Genomic DNA, 25,337 nt, shown 5'->3' with positions numbered 1-25,337 from the left:
AGTGAACAAAGACAAACCTGAGGGTGTCCTAATAAAAAGTTTCTGCTGGTTGCCTGACTCATTGATCATGTATCTAATTGAGGTTTAGATCTATGACTCTCCTCTGTGAAGTTGAGCCATTGCTGGAGCCTGACTCTACTCAATATCGATGGCATGGCACTGTCCTTGGTATTCAAGTAGCATACAATTTCCACATAGTTTTTTTTCTTTCTCGTAGCTTCTCACCTTCATAGTGACTTGACTATGATATGACTCCCATGCTAAAGAGATTCGAAATTACGGTTCACAAAAATGGGAACTACTTGACAATGAGGCCAGGGTTAGGGTTACAACATATTGTTTGGGTCTTGGATGGGTGGGGGTTTCAAATGAGGCTTCTAATGATATCCCTATATGCATACATAGTCAATCACATTGAACAATGATGCTCATTGACCTTAGGTCTCCAGGTAAACATGAGCCTCTGCTCTTGTCAACCCGTGTTGTCGTCACGCCTTCTGAAGGCCAGATCAATGAGCTTTAATTAGCTGTCGCGTTATTTCTTCAATACCTCCAGCAAGAGCTATTTTCTAGATAGAAGTTTGCAAAGAATTGGGGTCAGTGGTCTAAGGGCCACCTCAGGGCATGACTTGTCCAGCTATGTATTTTTGGTTGCAGCCTGGAGGGCTGTGTCTAGCTACTGTATAATCTTTAAATATAGACCTATTTGGGTGCAAGTTTAGCTTCAGGGAATAAGAATTGTAGCTCATAAACTGGACACCAATACAATACAATATTAGATGTGATGCATTCTAGGAAGCTAGGACTTATTTAACCTCAGGGTAGAGAAGTTATAAACAACTGGGGGCGCCTGCCTTTACATGGAAGAACAAAATAGTTTGTTTATTCTTGTGTGTTTTAACACAACCGGATTTGGAAATTTGGATTTGAAGCTAAAAGTACAGCTTCAAGTGTGGGATAAAGTTGTAATACTAAAACAAAACAAGAAAAGTAAAAAAAAAAGTAGTTCCTTGCGAGCCACTCCAAAACTTACTTTCAACCATTTTAGAACACTATAACTACTTTTTGGAGCTCAGAAAAATATTGTCTATCAACTATTATAAAACCAAAAAACAGTTGTTCTAATCCAAATGTTTAATTTTCGTGGAAGGTTTAGGATCACTTCAGATTAACATTAGATGGAAAACAAAGATTATTTGTTGTAGTTACTGCAAAGGAATGGTACACTGGCATACTTAAGCAGGAAGAAATATGACACACAGGCGAGGAACATGTTCTCTTTCCTTTTTCGTTCAATTTGTATTGTTGATATATTAAATAATCACTTTTTATTGGTTTGATTTAGTTGCTGCACAGTGAGCAGCTAAAAATGTGATGCATATTAAAAAAAAAACTCTTAAAAAAAGAAAAAGCTTGTTTCCACCAGCATGCCTTGAATTAGTCAAGTTGGGAGAAAAACAGATGAAAGAGGACATATTTGAGTGACAACATTGAATCAGCTTCGTTTGAACATGAGTGACACAAGTAGAGCGTCAATGTTCATTATGCTAAATTCCTGCGTGTGCAAGTATATGGAATGTTTGTGATGTTTATTTTCATATTGATAAAAACAGCCCGATTTGAAAGGGTGCATAAATGCATTTGTGCAAACATAAAATAGTTTCCCCTTGAGGGACATTTAATTCCTTGGTGCCGTTCTGAAGTAGTGTTTCCACAAAGTAGTTAATACACAAACACATGGGACTAACACAAATTAAAACACTGTAGCTCATAGAAACAACAAACACGCATCCCAAACAGACATAAAACTCCACATAGCTCACTTATCTTAAGAGCCCTCTTTTCCTGTTCCTTGCAGTCGTAGAAAAAAAAAAGAACCTCCCCTCAAATCCTGATCATCAAGTTGAAATGGTGTAAACAATACTTCCGAACCCTCATATTTGGCTTAACTATGGATGCTATGGTTTTGTCAAACCATGGGTGCTGTCTCCTCTAGAATAAAACTATATTGAGTGTTCTCAAGTAGGCTGCTTGACAAGAAATCTGACCTGGATTCATTACATGTCAGAAGTGAAGTGACCCTACATCACGGTAGCACTGCTGCGTGTCCATTTTCACATCTCTACTCGACTGTACCGCACCATTTCCCTGGAGTCCGTAATCTTATCTCAGATAAATCCTCCCTTATTTTTAAGTACTAAAAACTGTGTATTTTAAAAATGACCTGTGGAGGCATGAAAAAAACATGCAGAATCCACACAGGAAGGTCAAAACCCACCAGGGATTGAACCCGTCATCTCAGAACTTTGAGGCGGATGTGCTTTCCACTTTTTTTTACCATGCTACCCCTTTTGGTGATCATTTGAAGGTTTTATCATTTGAGAGCTTTGCTTACACGTGACAAGGCCAACTTGTGTGAGACAGGAGAAAAGCTGTCCATCACATTTGGCCATCAACCTCAGGGGACTGCGACAATATTATCCCCGATTACATTTTGCCACTCACTACTTTCATTTGTGGACAGGAAAGGGAAAAAATAGCTAATAAATAATGTATTCCTCCAGTGTATCCACCTCCGGATCAATGGCAACACAAAAACCCTCTACAAAGGCGCTTGGCTCAAGGCTACATTTGATCACTTCCTCTGTACGATGCCGACCCAACCCACCATGCTCTTTTCGGCTGTCGGCCCTGTTGGGACTCAATTATTTCCAAGTGTTAGTTACCTTTTGTTTAAAAGAGTGTAAAGAGAATATCTGAACTACGCAAGGCGATGGGAAAGATCTTTCATGACATGGAATCAGACGGGTGATGAGAAAACTATTGAAACATATTGACTGGGATGATTTGTAGTTCACTTTGTATGGCATTGAAAGAAAAGAGCCAACAACAAATCCTAGAGATCTGAATTTGATATGAAGGTTGTCAATTAATTCGTTATAATTCATTTAGGTAATTTTGTACCCATGTAACATTCAAATTTTGTCATCGACCAAATGGTTCTTAAACCTGTCCTAAGGTTCTCCTGGCTAAAAGTTAGAGGTCTAGAAAACAGCTTGAAATTAATTATCTGTAATTTCTTATTATAAAAAGTACATAATTATCAAACCTGAAACCTTAATCAACCAGTCTGACCTAAAGTATCTGTTCTTGTCTCCCATTTTCTCATTTGAAAAGGTTTGAACACCCTTTTGGAGTGAGTAGTTTGAATGTACCTTATTGCTGCGATTCCTAGTAAACATTACTGGATTTCCAAAAATTACTGTATCCTCAGGACTTGCCCACCCCAACACGAATTGACGATTTTCCACCGTGTCGCTTTGACAGTGCAGGAGATATTGAGTGAAGGGCTAGGCGCTGCGCTAAAATTAGATCAAAAGGTCGGCACTCCGTGGGCATCAAACGGGTGCGTGGTGTGGCGCTCCGGCGTGGTCGCTGCACGCCTGCTGGGCAGACTCAGATGTTGTACCACCGGTAATGAGTGGAGACAACGTTTCATGTGCACTTCTAAAACTATGCTGCTTAGTCGCGAGCTGGTCTTTGCTTTTCAGATTTCAAGCACAGAACAATATTTTCACCATATATTATTAATGTGGGGTTTAAATGTGCATATACGTGCAGCCCTATAGGAAATTACCAGTTAATATGGCATTGTTCTCTGGCCTTCTTTATACCACATTTTTGTCTGTGTATCGTAGAGCAAGTACTCCCAAACCAATGATCGGTTTGGTAAGAGCTGAATTTTTTAATATGTATGTTTTCTTTTTCTCCTTGAACTTTGGGGAAAAAAACAGCGGCATTGTTGGGCTAAAGATGTTGACGAGCCGTTGACCTCATTGTTGTCCTCCATGACGTTCGTTTAGCTTGAGTCCTCTCGTTCATTGGAAGACCGGCAGGTTAAACATTTTTAAGCCCCGTCTTAATCAAACTTTTGGTTTAATTGTTGCACAGATAGTCTTTTTTAGCTCCCGGTATTGATTCCAATCTGTTTACAGAGACACTATGCTAATTGAAGATGTTGGTTTAGTGGATGTTTAATTATTAGTATTATTTTTGCAACCGGTTAGTTCCTGTATTAAGAAGATAAATCTTTTTGGGGAAAAATGATTTACTTATTGGCCTATGGGTATCAATAACCTATTGGGATTCAAAATATTGTGATATACGTATTACCTTATTGATATATTGTATGTTAGACAGTGAGATGTTGTTTTCCTTAGAATTTAACATGTTATACATTGCACATGAATTGGTTTCTAACCGTAAAATCCCCCTTTATTATATTCAAGGATTCCTTGGTTAATGAATTTTTTCCTCTCCCATGACACATTTGCTGCCAACTTATTAAAAAACGGTTTCAGTCATTACTGTCACCTTGGACTACTTTATTAGTGAAAGAGACATCATTATAATTGTGGTTTGGTGAAATGTACAGTTTCTGTCAGCTGCTTACCTTCTGTTACACTTTAATGAACAGAAGATAGATTAAAAGTACTAAGCGTCACCTTGGACCTTGAATGCAAGCTTTCATCCCGTCATATTAAAAGAATAGTAATGACGGCAACTCTCGTTAGTATGCATATTTCTGGTTTGTCAGCTCACTGTGTGCGGTGTCCAGTTGGTGCTAGCATGGCATGATTGGATGCTGGGAGGTAATGCACGACCTTGTCCGTGTCGCACGGTTGACGCATGCAGACCAAGCATGACTCACAATCACACCTGCAGGCGGCTTTAACCTGCGTGTTTTCAGATTATTTCCTTTTTACTATAATTTTTACAGGAAGTCCCTATTTTTTGGTTGTTGTTTTTTCCCCCCGAAGTAATATGACTCAAAATCCACATAGGCCTTTTAAGGTAATTGTGATATTTGTTGCGTACCTGCCTCATTTAAAAAAAGGAAAAATGTTATGCTTTCCCCTCCATCACAACACAACCTCCTTCACATTCCCGACATCGCGTCCTCTGATCTCGCGTTCCTGTGATAAAACTGTCATTTCTATTGGCTTGCAGGCATTCTCTGCATTGTTAAATATAAACATACTTTTTTTCTCAACACATGCATACTCTATTTTCCTTCCTTTTTGATTTCATGGATTTGAGCATGTTTACATGTACTATGGAGGTTTAATGACCTGATCAAAAGATGATAATTAAGTTTAATGAAGATATTTTTACTGAGAGAGAAATGAAAACTGTGTTTTAAAGCTCTTGAGTCAACTTGAGATGGAGTTATTTGATGCGTTGTGCTAGTCTTGTCAGTGGCAGCCGTTGTTTGTCCTTGTTAAGTTGTCAGCGTTGTTTGGATATGTGGCAGATCAGTTGCTTCCCTCCCTAAATGACGACAAAACATTCCACTTTTCAAAAATGTAGGACCAAAAGCCACAATCTTCATATTCATGCCAATACAAATGATTGTTTGGTTACAGCAGATACATTTATATTGGGATTTACAAGTGTCATATTCAAGATATTCACAGGAAGTCGGTGATGGGATGATTAGATGAATGGAAGATGGTACTAGCAATGTGGTCATGCTGGGAGTGGCTCTTATTGTTCTCCCTGAGAGTGCTTGTGGTCAGTTAGCAGCGATCCATTCACTCTTAAATCGCCCATTTTCATCTTTGTCACAAATGGCATTGTGAAACTGCTGGAGCTTGCCGAATTTGCAAGGGCTCCATTGTTATGGTTGCATAGCTCGTTTCAGTTTTTCTAAATTACTCCTGCCACCTAAAATGAATACATGGAACAACAACAAAACATTAGCAAAAAAAACAATGGTACTCTGCAAACTGAGGCATGCATAGGTTAATGATATACTAGTAATCATTTGTTCACTCATTATTTAAGTTAACTCTTACCTTTGAAAATAGAAATAAACACGTTGACAAATAGTCAAATCCTGAAAATAGTTACTGCATTCTGATGGATAAAACAAGTTTCCTTGCCTAGTTAGTTAGTACTAATGTTGCAGCAATACCCTTTTTGGGGATTCCAACATCTGGTTGTGTGATTCCGATACTGTACGGATTCCATGTTTTTTTTTCTTTTAACTCCACATGGCATTAGCCGAAAGTCAGTCAGTCCGTTTTTTTGTGTCAGTTCAAGACCAGCAGGGTGCCAGTGAATAGCAAGAAAGCCAAACACAAAATAGAAAGACACCTCGGAATGCAAATGTTTGCCACTGAGGACAAACAGCGATTACTAAGGAATAAGAAAGCAAGCAAGAAAATTGTGTTTACACAAAAAGGTGAAGAGACTGTATCATTTTTTTCCTCCTGTTTTATGACACATCATGGCCTCCTCCCGTTTGGCTTACATAACAGGCTGCCGCATCAGTACAACAAGCACTTAATGGAGCCGCTCAGGAACTTGGACTCCATTTTATAACGGCTGTGCTGTAAATGGTCTAATACAATGATTTCTTGTCATAAAGGCCACAGCTCAAAGTTTCATCAATTAATGGGCTGCAAAGCAATTTAATAATTAATGGCTTTTCCTCTGTAGCTGGCAGTAATGTGAATTTGCAGTATGAATCCTACAATTATTTTCTTCTTTTGAGCATATACTTATACACATTGATCTTTTTGTTTTTCTTTGTAACCCCGAATTATCATATTTACTCGCATATAAGCCGCATTTGTCGGACAAAAAAAAATGATGACTGAATCGAGGGTATGGCTTATATGCGCATAAAAAGACGACATGCACAAAACTACGAGGTCATAATGCCATAACACCGTAACGTCATGACGCAAGACAAAGCGGCCTATACGGTCATTTATTTCAAAATAAATATTTCATTTCTGTGAAAACTCCTTTAAGAGACAATATATCAGGAAGCTCATTGGAAAACCTTTGCATAAGTAGCAGCATTGTGCATGGGCCTTTGTATCCTTGTGTGGAGGTATCCATAATTCATGGTATCCTGTAGAAGCAGGGGTTAGAGTTGACATTATACATCATGTTTTTTAGCTGCAGTATCACAGACAACTGTTCTGCTTTAGTGTAGATACTTATTCTATAGTAGGTATTCTACACAGTGTCTCATGTTCATTGTGTAGAGCTACAACATTCTAAACTTGCTGTAGTCGAGAGAAAGTTTGCTGTTTTTGGTTTGGAGTGGCCATTTATACAGTAGTCCTTCATTGACAGATTTCCTCACAGAATATTCCAATTCATTCTGTAAATTATTACAGCAACTCTGTTAATAGTAACACTATGTAATAGTAAATTACTTGTTTTGTGTTTCTTTGATTCTTGGAGATAAAACTTTAATGAGAATGACATCATATTGTAAATATAAGCGAGAGAGTTTTAAATCAGAAGAATTTTAACTGGTGGTGTGTCTTGAGATTTTTGCAGTGCAAAAAGCGTTGGGAAACACTGACGTAGAAAGAACTGGCGCAATACATCATCCCTCAATCTCTTTCTTTCCTTCTCAGCACATACTGTTTGTTTTCTATTGGAGGAATCTGGCACTTGAAACCCAAATGTTGACAGAAGAATGTGCATCATAAATTTAAGTGGATTTACTAAGCTTACTGGATAGATAACCTCCAAGACAAACAAATAACATTTCTGCAGATTGTCAACATCGCCATATGAATGGCCCAAATTTAGATCAAATTAGCATTATTTGGCAGAGCCTTCATTGCAGTGTTGACAATTGGAATGCACTTCATTTGACTCAGTGAGATGCAGTTAAATTCATGCAGGTCTATAATCTTCATCTTGCCTTTGATGATTTATTACACAAGTGCAGCACGTCACGGGAGTTGAACGGAAAATCTGAGCAAAATGATATGATCAGGCATGCGAAACTTGGGCACAGATAAAGCCAGGCTGCTCCCCCCCCACCCCCCCCCCCCCAAATAGGCACATTTTTGGGACTTCGTATATATTAATGAGCGGAATAAACACCGTGACATGTTTTTATTATTTTTCCTCCATACCTGAAAGAGCATTGCGCAACCTCTCCAGAGGTGATTGTTTCATTAAGTCGAAGTCGCCATTGCGGAACATGTTTTAAATATTGATTACAAGGTTGTGTGGTTTTTCTCTCGGATCAGTGATGTGATCAATTCCCTGATTACAGCTTTCAATATATCTTGTTAAACATTCCTACATGGCATCTTAGTTGTTGGAATTGTACCTCAAAGTTTTATTGTCCTGTATTATTGAGGTATCACTCTGTACCACCACTGTTTTGTGCTATCAAGTAGGTCCTAAATTGATAAAGCACATAAACGTATTCATACATTTTATTTACATACATCGTTGGAATATCTTTTTTTACATACTATAACGCATATGATGATTCCATCTTAGTCTAAAATGCATTATATTATGATTTGTCATATAATAGCTCAAGACAGTTTTTTCCCTTGACAAAGATGCAGTTGAGGTATTTACATTTATGGAAAATGGAGTAACAATTAATATTCTGAATAGATTAAACTAAATCTTTAAAAAAACATTTTATACATGCACTCAATTGGTAATTCCATGTTTTATTTATTAGTAAATAAAACTAACTACTATCTTTTCAATTAGTGGTTTGATAAATGTGTGTCATTAGCACATTGCTGAAGCAGTATAATAGTTATTTTCCATAAAATAGGTTCACCAGATAGCACAACATAAGCAGACATAAGGTGCAGTATTCGTGTTTTCTTTTGAATATCTGAAAAAAATCCTCATACTTTAATTAGTGAAAATTTTATACAGTCCTTGTATTTTCGTTATATTCATTTTCACTACCTTTTAGGCAGAGTATGTCATTTTGACTCTTTTCAGTGTCTAAACATAGTCCCTTGCCCTATAAAGGGCAACCAAGGAATAATTACTGTGTGCGCTGTGAAAAACATACAGATTTTGACTGTGACGCTAGGAAGCTTAAAAAGACTGCTTTTTTGGGGGGGAGCACACTACCACATGACTTCCAACTAAAGTCTGGGCTACAGCACCAAAGATGGGTTGAACCTTGACATTACTTGCAAAAAACAACAGTGGTTCGGAAATTGAATGAATAACAGCTCTAATAATCTGTCGTACCTATCATTTTGCAATAAAAACAAATGAGGGAAAAAAGACAATAAGAGGGACATTGAAGGTTAGTTTTGGAGACAAAGTCAGAGAGGACCAGACTTGGATGCTTAGACATGTCCAAAGGGGAGATGGGGACTATATCGGTTGGAAGGATGTTGCGTGTGGTACTGCCCGTGAACAGGTCTACTAGGAGTCGACCTGGGAGAATATACATCGACATGAAAGTGGCTGGTGTAGGAGAGGATGATGCAAAGGACGGGATAGAGTAGAAAAAGTTGTTTCGCTATGGCAACTCCTCACGGGAGGTCCTCTATTGAACCTACTTCTCTGCAGCACCCTCGGGATGGTCAGGTGAACATATGAGAAATTGCCCAAAGCGAAAGTAAAAAAAAACAAGCCAGAAACATCTTACGAGTGCAGAAACAACTAAGATCGTTTAATAAATAGTCCATGTGGCAGCTAGATGTATATTCGTGTAACCTGTGCTCCAAACCCCTGTGTCTAATGAGTTGTTTCAGTGAGCAATTGCTCCGCTGATAGCCTAGGTGGAACGTTTATCTGTAAGACTTTAGGTTTCCTAGCAATTAGAACGTTGGCACAGAATAAGTTGTGTTTTGAAAGTGGCGCATTGATTTTTGCTGAGGATGATGCTTTTCATTAATCTCACCGGGGGTTGCAAAGCTGCGGATAAAATCCTGCGCGTTGGTTCCCCAAGGGCCTCTATTTTAAACCAGCCTCTGCTTCGACCTCCAACGTGGTGTGTTTTCAAACCATCTTCTTCTGGTTTACACTGGACACTTCACTTCATGTTTTCTCTTGTTGACGACATGTCGGCCGCTCTTGACTTTGAAGAGAACATCAAGAAATTGACCACTTCAGCACTAATACAACACTTGAAATGAATCATGTGGGAAACTGTACTGCTGTTGGTAGTAGGGAAGACCCCGCGTCCTTGTTACAAGTAAGGTTGAGCTGGCTGAGTGAGACAAGAGAAAGAGATACACTAACATTTTCTGCTCTTGTATTGTTTAAGGGCGTTATTTTGCAGAGAAACCAGGCCAGGCTTGTTACAATGCATCATTAGCTATAGAGAGTAAATCTTAGGGTTTTTCTCCAACCAATAGTGTTGTTCTTTTGGTCTGCCTCAGTTAGTGGGTTCATCATCAGTGTCATGCTGCAGTGCGTTTTGGAAAAACAATGAACTTGTATTGAGATGTGAAGAGACAAACTATGTTAAATATTCTGACAGAAAGGTATTCCGAATAAGGCAGCTTTCATGTTGAATGCAAACTGTGTGCAAATGAACCATGAATACTTGGTGCCAGAGCCCCTCACAGATATGTTGATAGCTTGAAGCCTGAGATCTAGTCAAGCATGGTCAGGAATTAGCAGAAACAATTACCTAGTTTCTCTATGCCTGATTCTGATCTGCCCTTTGCCAAAATACTATCAATAAAGTTGGCCCAATCACTGCAAATTACAGTGCTAGACGTTTCATCCAAGCCTGCCACCATCTCATTTCAAATGGATTTGACGGGCACTATTGATAACTCCTTTAAAGGCAGAAATGTAAGATGCATTTCTATACTTCAGACATTATCACTCTTTTATGATGTGATCTTCCTGTTAGTTTCCCAGCTCGCATAGCATTAATCACATTGTGATGTTTCATAGTAAAATACAAAAGTTTATTTTAAAAATATTGTACATCTTAAACGTTTTGCTATAGCCCTTTAAAAAAGAATACAAATGCTACAATTATATTCAAAATCCGATATTTTGAACATGACAAACGAACCCTTGAAAACGTGATCAGGCCCTAATCTTAACATCCTTAAGAGTGAATCGTCTCTGAATTAAAAAAACGTGCACAGGGGTGGCTGCAGTGAATCTTATGAAAATTTCATCACGCTTCTACTAGGGGCACCGACAGAAGGCTTCGTGTCCGACTTGTGAAGATCTTTCCCGTAATCTCTCAGATGCAATTGCCTCACTGGCTTTTGGGCTCAGTCTACCTCCTGGAGTCTTCTGTGCAACTCAATAACAGCAAGGGGGCCAGACAGAGACAATGAGCAGGAGAGACGGACAATGTGGCAAGCTTGAATAAGGAAAAAAAACAGACAGTTGGTTGTCCTGAAGACAAAAAGAGCCAAATGGTGATATGTTGCTGTGAACAGATTGGGGATGAATAGTAGCGTGACAGTGGGAGAACAAAACAGCGGGAGCGCTGCATTGTGGAGATAAGGCTCCCCGTGTGAAGGTATGAGGATGACGGCAAGATGCTCTTTCTCGCACAAAACAGGCTTTTTTTGTTGTTGTTTGTGCGCAAGATGGTTAAAAATATTAGGAAAACTGCCTTCGTTGTTAGACACCATAATCACTATCACTCCTGTTAGTGCAAATGTGGCAGTAAACAGGCACAAGTTCATTTGCTGCCATCCATCTCATGTCAAACCAAACTGGACATCTAGCACCGTAAATTGCAGACATTGAATTCAAAAATTAAATGTGTTCTTACTCTCGCCAAGATGAACCCATCCACCATGACTAGTTGGCATTAAATCACAGCATTTATCTGACCAAGCCATGATTACTTAAATATGGTTCTTAAAAGATAATTGAATGAATTTTATAAATTCCAAAAAACTAAATCTTACACTGATTACATCAAAACAGTTGCCACAAATGCAAATTATTCATATAAACGATTTCCTGTCTCCTTTTTGAAAAAAAAAATGTACAGTATGTTTTGCTAAACTGCTCAAAGCGCTGCAGGCACAGTAGTTTCTTGCATCTTAACACATCTGTTGACGTTTTAAATTATACATGGATAGACTCAAAACACACAATAACTGTACAAATAACCAAGGCAGTGTTCCGTCCCGGTGGCCACATTTATGCTCTAAATTCATGACTATTTAATTTGTTTACATTGCTCACAAAGACCTCACATGAGTTGGTCTTTGAAAGCTTCAAAGAACTGGTGGAAGGTGTATTTTATTTTTTTATGCCAAATATTTAGAGCATCCTCAGCCATCACTAGCTTTGTCTCCTTTCATAAAGATTGGATTATTTGCTTGTTACACCCATAAAGTGGAGCAGACCCATTTTTAGTTATGTACATTGGATTGTAATGGTGAATTAGGAAGTTTCCATAGAGACCTCTTAGCATAGCACTGTTCTTGTTATCTTGGTCTGGGTTAAATAATGTGACGAGTGACTTGTGTTCTCCTTTAAGAAAAAGTCATTTCTGTGGGGATTTGTGTGGTCTACAGTAGAGTTTTGAAGAAGGCATTAATGAATGAAACATGCTTGCACAGCAACATTAACCAGTGAGGAGGAGGAAGAAGACGATGAGGGGTAACTTTTAAAAGTGCAGCACTCACATAATGCATGCTCCATCACTCATTAGGACCCTATTGACTCTCCGACCGCATCCTCCAGATTACATACCCGCTTGGAAAGATGATAAAACGATAATGGCTGATCGTTTTCTCTAGCCGTTCACTTCCTCAAACAGATTCGATCACAGAGCCACACCCCATAAATTACTCCAAAATGTCCTGGTATAAAATGCTTGATATTCTGTTTGCCCAGTTTCAACGGCACAATAGTATTTCATCTTGTTAGCTTGGATATTATGAACGGCCGATAACTTGGATAAATGTCCTTTGAGACTTTGGGCTTTTTTTATTCCAAAAGCAAAGTCAATAAAGAAGATATTAGAGGTTATTTTTTCTATGTCCCACATTTTATCATTTTGATGGAAAACTGTTTTCACTTTATTTCGATTTCTACATTATCCCCAGAGGCTGCAAACTACAAAGACCTAAATTGCACATTTGCCAGGTCCTGAAATCCTCTTTTGTTTTGAAATGTGTCATCTGTAAAGCAAAAGAAATGTGAAAAATGATAACAAATGCATACAGCAGATCAGGCGCTAGCAAAATCCATAAAACATCAAATAATAAAACCGATAACAGCAATTCAATTCAATAAGTCTAAAAATGGCAGAATTACAATCAAGGACCTAAAATGGCATAAACATAAACCCAAAGGTATTAAAAGAAATCTACATAACATGCCACAACTGGCAACCAAACACCTTTTATAATAAATGATTTTATTTGTTGAGCAACACTTGAATCGCATATATGTTAAAAAAGAAAAAAAAAACAGGCCGATGCCATCAATATTTGGAACTGGATGGGAATTAATCCTAACAAAAAGAAACATTGGTAAAAAAGGGGAAAAACTAATTGGACTAATCTAATATAGACTAAAAATCAAAGTCTTGGCAAAAAAGTTAGCAACAAAATTGCAAGTTATCCAACTGTGCGATGTTCAATCATCCTTTTGTTGTGAATTGAAATGAGTATATCACTACTTAACATCCAATTGATTTGAAGTGGTTAGGATGGCAGTGAATAGACATTTGTTTGGAAGCCTAAAAATGTTATTGGTTTAAAACATATTTTATATGATTTAGGAAGTTCCTTTTGTTGACTGCCAGTGAATAGACTGACAAAATGAGACCTGCCAACTGCTGGGACATTTTTTCTCTTAGCCATAATTCCTCACGCCTTTTGGTGGATATTGCTGCTGCCTTTTCATCAACTTCCAAGCAGGGGGTATGGGGGGCATGCATTTCCTCAGCTGTGACCTTCACATCTTTCACGGGGCCTCCTTGAGCCTCCTTCACGCTACACTGATGTTTAAGTACCACTTACCGATGTCACAGGTGGCCTCGGTCCCACCCTCTCCTGTGAAGAAGCTCAATCATGAGCTGTGAAAATGCAATCTGGGGGTGTGTATTTTCTCATCAAAGGTATGAAGAGCCTATGAGATATAATCAGCAGGTGCTCTGTCATATTTTCCTACCCATCAGAAATGACTACTTTGCGATTCTAACCCTAACCCAAAAAGTGCTGGTTGCAAAATCCAGTAATGGAGGAAAAATCTTACAGAACAGAAGCTATATTTGAAGTAAGTAGTCTCGTGTTGCTTAGATAAAGTTTCACAAATCTCATTAAAATGAGAGATATTTACCAAAGAAATTATTGGCAGCGTGCTGTGATTTTAATTTGACTTATTATTGCAAATGCTGCAGTGTAAGCATTTCAGTGCAGGCTTTTTTTCCCTCAACATGAACTTCTTTAATGTATTAGCTGAATGACTTGGTATCAAATGGCAACCAATTCAAGCAGCAGCGAAGAGACGCTTAAATGCAAATATTCCAATTTATATCTTTTCTTGCTCCATTTGCTGCCACCTCAATGGGGATGGAATTGTAGAGGAAACTGCTGAGGCGTAAAGTAAACAGAGGTATTTTTTTCTTCTTCTTTCATCAGTACAGTGTGGCTAGTTGAGAATATGAGCAAATGATTTCTCACGAGATGTGGGTCAATTTCCCAATACTTTACAAATTAAACTGTGTTGTATAAGTAACTAATAATATTTCTGTCCTTGGTCATCTTTTTGTCTCAATGCCAAACTATGATAAAGGACAAGTTATTATTATCACATGCCTGTGGAGCTTCTTCCATTTTTGGCAAATTCCTTAGATAGGGATGGGAGTGTACATGTAGTGGTCTTTGGACCACCTAGTCGGCTGCACTGAAACAGAAATGCCTTTGCTTTTCCCATGATAGGCTTTACTTCTGCTTGTAGCACATCTTCCCCAAAGCATCTCAATCCTCTCTGCTGTGACGTTCTTAAATTTAAAAAAATGCGCGCTAATCACATGTTCTCTTTTTATGCCAAAAATCCATTTGAGCTTGGCCTACATACCCACTCTTTTCAGCTCCCCTTGAATAAGCACACTGCAAAGATCCCAGTTGGGAATGTGGCACTGTTTACAAGACTGCTCGAGATATTTTATTGAAAGACTATTATTCCAATCAGGCTTGTTGCCATGTTGGAGGAGAGTTGCTGGGAGATACAAGCTGAGCCGTGATAGAACTTGGTGGAATAAAAGAAAAGAGACTGAAAACATTTTAACTGTCCATCAACAAAAATATATCAGAAACAATCTTTGTAAAAATAAACACAAGATAACAAAAACAATGACATGGGAATTTAAATAAGTCTAGTAAAGTAATAATAATATAAACACTTTAACAGGATGTCTCAACTCTCAATTAATAATCAAGAGCCTGCCATTTCTGTATATTTTCACAACATTGATCAGGAATGCTGTGAATCGAAAAAATAAATAAAATTAAATAAAAGTGAAGCTTTCCTTCACTCATTGCTTAACATTCAACTAAAATTAAACAGAACTTGAGAAAACACAACTGTTCATCCTCCATTCATTCATTTTCCAAACCACTTATCCTCACAAAGGTCACAGGGGGTGCCAGAGCCTATCCCAGCTAACTATGGGCCTCAGGCGATGGACACCCTGACATGACAAATATATTTTTTACCATATCAATGTCAATAAGCCATCCATCATCCAGAACCTTAATTCTCAGTGTTGGCTGTTGTTAATTCCTACTTTTTCACAGAATCCTCTTTTTTATCAAGCTCACATCACCGATAAGGAATTTTGCAGCCAGCACAGCAACACAGCTTTTATTTTGAATTATAATGAAGAGTAAGCTTCATGAAAACACCAATACGTAGCAGTATAAAATATACCAATATGAAGATGAATGTGTTAGGTGATTGTGCAATTATTCCAACAAAAAATCAATCAACAAAAATAGAATTTTCCACCAAAAATTCCGAACACATTTTCCATAGAATGTGGCATGAACTTCTTATTGCTAGGAAGCTAGTAATATGTTGGTGACGGAAGCATTCTAACTAAGTGCAAATATAACTAAAGAAATAATAGATGAGACAATCAATGGGTTGGCCCAATGCGTTACTGTCACTGTTATTTTACCAAATCAATACTTAATGACTAGGGGACGCGGCACCAAATGACAGATGACGTCTTTTTGTCCAAGTACAAAGCTTTTTTTTACCGCTCGGAGCTTTGCAATGTTTGGTTTGTCACGGTCTGAGACTCGTGCTTGCTTCCAGTCAGACAATCAGTAATTGACATTGAAACAAGAGAGCATAACACGTCTGCATTGTGCCCCTCCCCTCGTTTGATGTTTGCGCCCGGCAGGCTGCGATGTTCTAATCAAATTGTCACATTGTCTCACCCGCTAAATGTTTTGGCGCAACGAAGACAATAGTAATTTTCAACCGAGGCTCGCCAGCCTTTCTGAACGCGAGGCCGCTTTGAGCATTCCCGCCAGGAGCTGCGGGCGCCCGCTAGCTTTTCGCGCAGCCACACGCATCCTTTCGAGACCATCAATTATTGAGCCTGCCACTCGCCTTTGGGGACCTCTGGAGAAATCAGCATGATGAATGCAATCAGAATCGTAGTAGAGGGAAACAACAACAACAACAACAGAAATGCCTATTTCAAAATCTTTAGTAACTGAACTAGGACTGCATGATTAATTATAATATAACAAGCTAAAGGATGCAATTTCTAGAGAAAGTGTATGGAGTTGTTTTGCTTGCAAATTTGCTAGCAAATCCTGTAGATTTTTTTTTTCTTCCGGCTATGAATTTTGGCAGATGTTCGTGTCACTTGTTAACTCATTGGATTCGTGGTAGGTCAAATGCAAAGTTGTCATTGGATAGGGAATTTTTTTGTCTATCATGGTTACGGCAGCCATTATTTTTCAAGGTGCTTTAAGCTACACTGGAGAACGGAAGAAGGACTCAAGGGAACTTTATTGAATTGGACTGACAAGAGTTGACCTTTGCGTGACAAAAGAACATTTTTTTACACATTATCATGAAGTGCTGCTGTTGAACAGGGTGTCTTATCAAGTCTCTCTACCGTTTTATATATGTATATATATTCCCCAACCTCATTTCATACATTTCTAAATGTCCACGATTAGTTGCACATGGCATATCAAGGCAGTAGTATTTGATTTGGTGCCATGTTTAGTATAGCATAACCTCATCAATTACGGCAATGGCATCAGTAATCCTTTGCTTTGGGGCAGTAATGACTCATATCTTTGTTTGATACCCAATATCTTCAACATAGCCCTGCAGAAAGAAGACTCGGGGAGTGATATCTGGTAGATGTGATGGCCAAGGACTTTGGGGGAGGATTGTCTCACAAGATCGATGTTTTCATTAGATGTTCTTGGTTGCCCACTCCTCTCTTTATCTAACACTGTCCCTTCTCCATGAATTGCTTGTGCCATGCACAAATTCACGGGCGTGATAGTGGTTTCTTCAATACTTGTTCTGTTTTTCGCTGAGTCTGCCTATTTCATTATATTTCTGTAAGTCATGAGAAACATTGCTCTTTCTCTTGAGGGTTAGCCATTTTTAGGGGTTCATTCAACTGCACTTCTTTCCCAAACTGTTCCCTAAAACACACATGATCTCCTTAAAAACCTGCATCAAAATGAATACAATGGAGTAAATCTTTGCCTTCCGTAGCAGTTTTCTTTCATAGTGTGTCAAAGGATAAATCATAGTGAAATTGTAACCGTAAAATAGGTCAGAAACAAATTTTCAAAAGGGAAATAATTGTGACAAATATGTATTTTGATATAGCTTGTAATCAGATAGTTGTGTGCCCATCAAGGGGAATTTGTGACAGGTCAACATTTACCAAAAGGGCAACATTTAATACATAATATATTACCTGATGCTGATTTTCTGTTCCCATGGCTTGGCAGATGGGCAAAAAGGAGGAAAAAAAATCACCGTCTTGAAACACATTAGTTAATTTTTGTAGGTTTATGTGAAAACAACAATTTGAATAACCCTTCATAAATGAACATTTATACCTTATAGGCTATGCCAGTAACCAAATATGAGAATGTGTAAGCCTGTCTAGCTTTTTAATGAGATGCCAGGCGACATAATCAACTCAGATTATGGCCAAAACACCAGCTAAAACACGCAACCTTAAACACATTGGACACCTTTCCAGAGTGTTGACTCCTTGTCCAGCTAATTACAAAAGACCAGAGCCAGTGCAGTTTTAAGGTTTATGCTGTTAACACTTTTTTTAAATAGGGCCCAGGGTGCCGTAAAAAGTGTACGTGTGGAGGCACATATAGCGAGATGCTTCATTTAGCTTCATGCATCTTCTGTTTTTTTTTTTTTTAATTTGCATTTGTGTAACAAATATCATTTCAAAAATTATACTTTAACAGACTGTAAAGCCCAACAGTGGAGCTGAATAAAGATAAAAAGTTGACAGGCTGCCGACTCCTAACAAATACACACACACACACACACACACACATATAATTTAAATAAATAAATAAACACTGAAGAAAAAACATTTAACTGAAATGAAGAATAACAACTTAAATTATTCATATTTGAAAGTAGAGAATGTCAAACTTGTTTAATCATCTTTCTCCATATAACTCTGTACACTGTAGATATATTAGTTTTTATGAATTTCAGTGTAGTAGTACTGCAATTAAAATATATTTATAGGTAATATTGATATTCACACTATTAGTGACCAATAATCATAGCAGGTTATCATTGTAAGGTGTAAATGCATAGAAACCCTTTCATGACAAAAAATATCAACAATTCAAAATTCTTATTTGTGAGTACTAATTGAGTAAAACAATGCTATTTATAGAATAAATATATTTTTGTTCAATTTAAGTTGGTGTTTTAATTAATGTATTTTGCGTAGATGATTGGTTTGAGCAAACACATTATTGACATATTTTACAGTGCACAAATTAATTAGTTTATTGAATAACTGTAAAAATTGAGAGTAAAACTTTGAACACTTCTTTGAGTTCTTTTAAAAACATTGACACAAAGTCACACATTTCTAGGTTGTTTTGTGCCTTTGAGCCCACCTGGCACTTATGTTAGTAACTGCTTGGGGGAAAAAAACATCAAAACGTTTTCTGCATGAAAAGGTCTTTTTACACACACGCATTTCTTTTGTCAACGTAATGGCCCATTTGGATACATTTATGATGTGCATCTCTCCGCGGATTGGCTTCCTTTTGAAGCCAAGCAAACTCACTGATCGCATAATAGTGAAATTGATGGTCAGGTTGTTCATGGTGTTTTGAGAGTTATACAGTAACTCAACAAAGATTTTTATCATATTCAAATGTTCACATTTTCTTAAATCAAAGCCGATGAAGAGTTGGAATTTTGAGGTTGTAATACACTTTGGCCGATTATTGTCTTTCCAACTTCGAAAAATTGTAAAAATTCCTACATTTTTTGTCGTCGTTGTTGTTGTTTTTATTATTCGAAAATCCCCTAAGAATGAATAATGTCTATTATATAGCTACATCTTCACATTTGGTGCCATCTATTTACGACACTTGCATCCAATCATCGCTTATTTTTGTGAACGATCTTGTTGAAGTACTACAAGTCGTGTTTTAAAAGTGTAAAATGGCTACTTCACACCAAGTCATCCAACTTCTTGTTCAATTTCAGGCATTTTCATTTTGTTTGACAACTGTAAAACTGTTGTCGAGAGTGTAAATTTTATGACTTTCCAGAGGGACCTGTTTGCATAAATGAGTAGCTTCCCCGAAGATAACATAATACAGTGTATACAACTGAATGTGCTATATCTCAAGTGATGATCATTAATGTTGTCATTCAATGTGATACATTGGGAAGATGAGGACATCTGTTGCCATATACTGTGTGTACTGTGTGTTGCTCGGAATGACATACAGCATCATTGCTACTGCTAACGGATGTATCTCTCTTTGCATTTCAGACGTGTTCACGGCAGCCATTGTCATTTTGCTGTTCTCCTTCAGCAAGGTAAGTTCATCTTTGGATAAAAATGTATTTTTTTAACTACAGTACTTGTGATTTTGAATTATATATACCCTGACACAACAGATTCACATTAACCTATTTTATAAAAGTGAGGTTTTGGGCACAGTCATCAAGACTGCTGTTGCAGCTTTCATATGAAATCAAGTATGAAACATTTTGCTAGGATGTTTTATCTCTGAAGGATTGTGATTTTACATTTAGTTGTTTTCCTCTCACCAACCAGCATATTAGTGACGATGGGGAACAACCACCATATTTAGGACAACAATTCATGACTTATTGAAGAACTATTTATTTCACGTCACCAGAAATTTGGCCCAATCGGTTAAATTTGTGTTTGCACTACTCATGATGGTAAAATAGAATATTTTTTCCATTTTCCTTGTTAACTCATTATCTGCCATTGAAAGCGATAAATGTACAATTCATTTGAAGTGGTAGGGTTGGCAGCGAATGAACGAATGTTCATTAAAAATGTTAGTATAATGACAACAGTAGTCTTTTGGTTTGAATATCCATGCAACTTATATAGTTCTGTGCGATTTATATACTGTATAACTATATAGAGAGTCAAATGTGATGTGTGCAGCTCATAGTTAGGTGCAGCTTATGGTCCAAAACATTTTCCACATTGCCTTCTAGACTTTTATTCTACCTCTCGCTTCTCAATTTTAAGTTACGACTTAAATCTCATTTTGCTGCACTGCGTTCTCCTCTAGCTACAAACTTCGATTACGCCAGCCCAGTATTGGTGGCTCCGAGACACAATTACAGAAGCCTCTTAAAGATGTTCTGTTTCTGTCACCACGTCCACAAAACATCATGAAACATGTGAGCCGTTGTTGCTTGGTGACTTCATTGAGAGTTGTTATCTTTGAGTGCATGTTCATTAAAACCATCAACCTTTTTTAAAAAAAAAATTGTAAAACAGAGGTGTTTGATACAGTTTGTACATCTTTTTTCCCGTTTTTTTTTTTTTTTTATCAGCGACGGTAGACCAGATCAATCACAGAAACGGCAAATACGCTGCCCGAGGTTTATGAGACGCTTGTAAAAGCTGATAGCTTTGAGGGAGAAGACCTGAATGCGTATGCTCATTGATGGTATACCAGCCTGCAGTTACTGGCACCAAAGATATATTTCTACAGTAAAATTTTAAGAAAGCTTGTGAGCCTTCAAAGACATCTTAGGATGGAAAAAAAACACATCCCTCACTTTTGAGGGTGGGAATAGGAACAGTTCTCCTGGCGTCAACAAGCTTCGCTGAGATTACTTTGAGGTGAAAATTTCACCAGTCACACGTCTTACTTCCGTGTTTCGTTCCAGAAAAAGGTGTGGCATTGAAATGTTTCGGCGATGTCGCTAACCTCAGCTTTTTGTTTATGACTACTTTGGTCATGCTATTGTTAAAACACCAGCAATTTGGGGTATTGTGAAATGCTAAATCTTCAACAAGATAATTTGAGGCAGGAAGGACTGGCTTTGAATGCTCTTGTCTGAGTGCCACTGAGTTAACATTGGGATACAAATTATCCGGCGATATAAATGTTTGCGTATATTTCGTCGCACCTCCAATTTCCATTCTTAATTGGGCATTCTAGCCATTAATCTCTATTAACAGCACTCTGTCCTGTCTTCTCCATACCATGTCGACTTTATTGGTTTCAAGTCCCTCTGTGACGTGACGATGGTGTTAATGCACAGAGTAGGAAGTACGCTAAGAGCCGGTGTTAGAAACACTGACGATAGTTCCCAGCAGTAAGTTAGGAGTGAACGTGCGAAGGGGGGAAGCAATCGATGTCATTGATCGGACACGCTGGAATTACGGCTTGTGTTCTTCCTTTTTTCCCCCTGCTTCTCTCTCTTGACTCTTAAACAGCGACTCCCTCTCACCAATGACTCAGATTATTCTTTTGCAGCTTTGCTTGTAATTTATGTGCTATGTGACAGTGGTACACACGTTTTGTCGGCTTTGGGCCGATCGTAAGAGACAACACAGTTGATGCAAGGATTAAGCTTTGGAATACCAGCAGTTATTCTTAAGTGTGTATAAAGCAATGAGGAACCACTAAAAGTTATATTTTTAAAATATTCATCTTAGGCGGGTGTGTTTTGTTAGTTTTTTTTTAGGTTTTTTTGGCCTTAAAACTCATTTTCACTGATTTGCACTGCACTGACTGAACTGAAAAAAATGACATACATTGCCCTTGAAACACAATTTAGTAAGAACATGAATATGTGGGGTGTGTCATTAGTCATCTTTGACTTCCTATGAATGTTTTCCGCATAATCCCCCTCCTGTCGCTCAACATGCATGCCGCCACGGAAATCAGCCTAGTATGACAGCAAAAATGGCAAGTTTTGACAATTGACTGACACGCTGGAGAGGGCGGGGACATTATCAGTAGGAACAATCCCGATACTTCTAAAGAGACACTTTTGGGGGCTGGGGGTGTAGGTGGATATTGCTTCTGGGGAAGAGTGATTGTCTCATTTTTTAATGTCCCCAAAACACCCTGGAACTTGAAGTACTGTCGATACTTTCAGCTAAGATAAGACAATCCATGTTACTGGATCCACGAGATGAGACAAGATTTCACATTTATTTTAAAGGAAATGAAAATGAGAATATAGATGAATAAATACTCTCTTTTTTTCATGTATTTGAAAGTCTGCAAACAATGCACCCACACAAAATGGTCTGGTGAATTAACTCATTTTGGCCAAGATAAAAAAAAGAGGGTAAATACAATCCAGTAAGTATCACACAATCACTACATTAATTGGCCTTTGTGTGCTGATTGACGGAAGTGACAATCAGTGGCTTTTAAATGAGACATAAACGCTTCCCAGAAATATGGGCTTTGCCTCTCATTTCCCGACATATCGATGTCCTTAAGTGGGCTTTCCCCAAGCGCCTGCAGGGCGGGATTCTAAGGAACGCTGTCGGTGTGGTAGAGCACAGCCGGGCCACAGAGCTCCACAGAAGTACAGATCGCTGTAATGGTAAAGATGATAACTCTTTAATGTGGATTTTTTGCAACAGAAATTGTATTTGTAGTAGTAGTACATAGATAGACTTTGGTGGAATATATGTTGTCCATAAATGCTGTATCTAAGCATTCACTAATGTAGTATATTTTCATTCATTTTCCATACCGCTTATACTCACAAGGGACGGATGGGAGAGGGAGAGGGGGTGCTGCATTCTACCCAACTATATATAGCTAGTAATATATAATTCTATATTTAGCAACAACAAAAAACACAAAGTCCATTGTGTTAGCATGTGACTCTAATATGACAGTTGAACACTGTTAACCGTTTATATATTTGTCATTGTAGTTGCTTAATGAACTGTGCGAGCATGTTAAATAAATATGCAAAGAGGGCGGTGGCCTGGGAGGAAAGGGCCAAGGGTATGTTGTCAGAACATGGGGGCTGATTGCAGAAGAGGTTCTTACGAGTGCTCTGCTGTGTGGAGGCAGATGGACCGCAGTCATTACTCAGAAAAACAACTTGGTGAAATAGGAGCTGACTCAAGTGCACGCTTGGCATGCTGTTATTTCATTTTTTTTTGTAACAACTATTAACTGAGGACTTCTTTCTTTGGACTGATGGAAAAGACATTCCTTTCCCTGCTCACATAATTTATATGTATAGATATATAAAACTATTTAAAAGATGCAATAAAGACCTGAACAGGGAATTAATCTTAGGGAAAATTGTGTTAGTATGCAGTGTGTAGTGAGTGAGGGTTGTTTTTTCTTATTCTGTTTCCCACCATGAGGGTCAGAGCACCCTTTGGAATATTATTCCATTAAAATGAAAGAGCATCAGAAGCCAATGAATCATCCTAACAATGCGTCGCTGTTGCTTTAGAAACACTCACACAGAGACACACACTGAGACAAAAAATAAATAGTGAAATGAATAAATGGGTTTAAAAAAAAGGGGTTGCACTGGTGAGAATAGAAAAGTATCTGCTCAATATTTCGCTCATAAAACATTTCTCATAGAGGCCTCCCAGGACGAGAGGTGGCATCCCACTTCGTGAACTTCCTTACTTGCAAAAAAGTATTTGAAGTTTTTATACTAGTGTCTTAGATTTCCATGAACCTTTTTTGTGTGTATGTGTGCATATATGCACAGCGTTCAATGCTCTGTGTCTCTAAGGTGCTACGTTAACATCAAATTCAGAAGTCTATACACACTATGCACTTTGTTTAAATCCCATTTAATGGTGCACATCCAAACGGGGCCACATGAGAGAGGCCTTGGGAAGTGGATAACTTGAAGCATGGAATCTCCCCAAAGATGAAATTAACCTTGATGTATTTAGCAGACTGGGCAAATGCAATGAGACGGATAATAGTGTTTGTTTCTTTTTTCCCCTTTGCTTTTTTAAGCTCATAACAAATGATTCTCAAAGAAATAAACGGTCGGTGAAATCAGGGAAGTGGATCATGTAGCATGAAGGGGATTATACATTTTCCTTTTATAAAAAAGTATTATCTTACAGCCACACCTCCACCATTGATCGCAGGTTTTCCATGAAGTAGCAGGGCGTGGTTTAGTTTTGTTCCAAAGTAAGCTTTTCAGCACATTACACTTCTATTCACCTTTCTTTGGCCATCTCCATCATCATTAACACCTGCCTGGTCATTATGTTGAGCAGGCAGATAATAGGAGCCAGATTATAGAGTCCATCATTTCTCTTCTGCATTACGCAGGCTAATGATTCGTGCACCCCGGAAAGAAGTTACGAGGGGTCAGTGTGCTGAAAACCTTAGGAGCCAGTGACAGCTCTGCATTCAGAACAGAAGAAACATGAATTGTAGTTCACTTTTGTTGTGAAATCTCCCCCATGTACAAAGGAGAACAATTTGCTGGTCAATGCTGCTTGACTTTAATTGGCCCAAAGTTAAATATTGGCGGCTTGAAGGCACAACATGCACAAAATGAACTAATCAAACAAACATTTTAACTTTTAACTTTCATTTTTATGAAGCGTGAATCCAAAGGTTTCTGAATTTGAATGTTAGAGTTGGCCGATAAAGTAGGTGTCGAAGGTTGGACTTTCTATTTACTACAAACTGCAAATTTATGAAATTGGTTTTCATTCTTAGAGAATGTTTTTTTTTAATTTTTTCTCCTTGACTTTGCCACCGTGCTTGAAAAACGTTTATACAACTTTACAGTGAAAAGTACGAGCGCACCAGCTGAGCCTTGCACATTTTGGATAAACGAGTAATGTAGTCCGTCGTCTGATGAAATTCAACACAAGGATAAATAATCTACTCCAAATAATGGCACGAGAAATGCGAAACAGCTGCATTAGGCACTAATGCCCATTTCCCATAAACCTAAACAAACATAATGACAAGAAGTTAACGCTAATGTTTTTTTTATATTTTATGAGATAGACCACCACTTTAAGAGATTCTACATAAAGAAACATT

At 38.0% G+C, this 25,337-nt stretch overlaps 1 protein-coding gene across 2 annotated transcripts in view; it reads left to right on the top strand.

Moving 5' to 3' along the window:
• Positions 1-25,337, top strand: part of lingo2 (leucine rich repeat and Ig domain containing 2) — a 185,541-nt gene that overhangs the window by 84,477 nt on the left and 75,727 nt on the right. For both annotated transcript variants that reach the window (XM_077608854.1, XM_077608853.1), the window contains one exon: positions 19,811-19,857. The gene's annotated coding sequence lies outside the window, so the exon portion shown is untranslated. The remainder of the gene's footprint in view (positions 1-19,810; positions 19,858-25,337) is intronic.

This window comes from Stigmatopora argus, chromosome 9, assembly GCF_051989625.1.
Source record: "Stigmatopora argus isolate UIUO_Sarg chromosome 9, RoL_Sarg_1.0, whole genome shotgun sequence".
NCBI classification, from domain to species: domain Eukaryota; kingdom Metazoa; phylum Chordata; class Actinopteri; order Syngnathiformes; family Syngnathidae; genus Stigmatopora; species Stigmatopora argus.
The sequence above is the reverse complement of the archived record's forward strand: the minus strand, read 5'-3'. Positions and strand labels throughout refer to the sequence as shown.